The 1444-nt window shown below is 50.8% G+C and overlaps 1 protein-coding gene across 1 annotated transcript in view; it reads right to left on the bottom strand.

Moving 5' to 3' along the window:
• C9 (complement C9) overlaps nt 1-1444 on the bottom strand; it is a 46890-nt gene that overhangs the window by 40004 nt on the left and 5442 nt on the right. The window lies entirely within an intron of this gene.

The raw sequence follows: 1444 nt of genomic DNA, 5'->3' as shown, positions 1-1444 counted from the left end.
AGAATCTGTGTACACAACACAAATCCAGTTTTAGCAAAATTAGCAATTGTCCATTAATGCCTGTACTACCTCCTCTGGAGGTGGAACACATACATTAGGAAAGAATCTCACATTTAATGTCTAGGTTAAGTCCTGGACACAAGAAGTTACTTGGGCTAAGTACAGAAATTACACAAACTGGTATAAGTGAACCAGTCTAACCTGTAACAGAACTGAAGTTGTGTGCACATAGACTTGTTTAAAAATGGCAGAACCCAGTCTAAGATAGATCTGGATGGATGTTGTATCAGATTTAATCAGTTTAAGTTAGATCAGTCTAACAAACTTCTGTGCCAAATGCCCTCCCAACCCGGGTTAGGCTGCAGTATGCCAGTATCCCAGGATACTTTGCATCTCCCCTGCTAACCCTACCTTGCAGGGTAGGTGGATTGTCCTTGAGTAGCAATCATCTGCTCTGGCCAAGTGCCAAGCTGGTCCCACTGGGCTATCACACAGCAGAGGCAGCAAAGCCTCTGCTCCACAGCCCCAAACCTGTGAGCGGCTGCCTCACTGGTGGGTAAGGGGGAGTGGGTGATGCAGGGAACAGAGGCTCCCCCTCCAAGTGGGGATCTGTACAGCTGGGGGGCATGCATAGTTGGGCTTTCCTCCCCACTGCCTGGCCTCCCCCTGCACCCCAAGCTGGGGGAAGCCAGACCCAGCTTGGGGGGGGAGGGCGCAAGGCCTTATTTTCCCCTCACTACTCAGAGGCAGCAACTCATGGAGGGCCAGGGCTATGCAGCTGGCCAGCTGAGGTGGGCAGGGAAGCAACAGGGACAAGAGCCCCCTGCCATGTGGGTCCTCTCAGCTGTTCTGACTGGGTCTGGGGGGGATAAGTCCATGCAGTGGGGGCCTCCATTCCCCCCCACCCGACCATGGCAGGCCGGGGGGCAGATTTTGTACTGGATCCCCCTCTCCCTGCAGCTGAGGGCATGTGCCAGGTATCCAATCAGGGATGGCACCGTTCAGCTCCCTCAGCAATGTCCGGGATGCTGGGAGGCATGCAGGAGTGTCCCTGCCTCCTGGCCTTGGCCACCGCAGGCATCTCCCTGCCTCCCCACATTGAAGGGTGAACATGAATCCCGTTATCTGCGTAGAACGAATCGCAAGCTTAGAGAAAGCCGCGTAGATTGATCAGTTCTGCCTCAGGCTTTTTGAATGTCTGTGTTTAGGTGTGCAGTGTACAACAGGAACAACTTTATGGAACCTACCACTTACAAACAGGTACACTCCATGTGCCAGTAAGTGGCATTCTTTATTGCTAGAAACTAATCATGTACATATAAACAAGTATATTGATCGAGTTATTGGTGTTTTTTTCCTTTGTTTTCATTCCCAAGAAAATTGATGACCAACCCTGCAAAGTTTTCATTAAAAATTTTCTAGGTGTTTATTTTGGGGAGGGGAG

This window comes from Gavialis gangeticus, unplaced genomic scaffold (genome assembly GCF_001723915.1).
Source record: "Gavialis gangeticus isolate Ggan-Ray unplaced genomic scaffold, GavGan_comp1, whole genome shotgun sequence".
NCBI lineage: Eukaryota > Metazoa > Chordata > Crocodylia > Gavialidae > Gavialis > Gavialis gangeticus.
The sequence above is the reverse complement of the archived record's forward strand: the minus strand, read 5'-3'. Positions and strand labels throughout refer to the sequence as shown.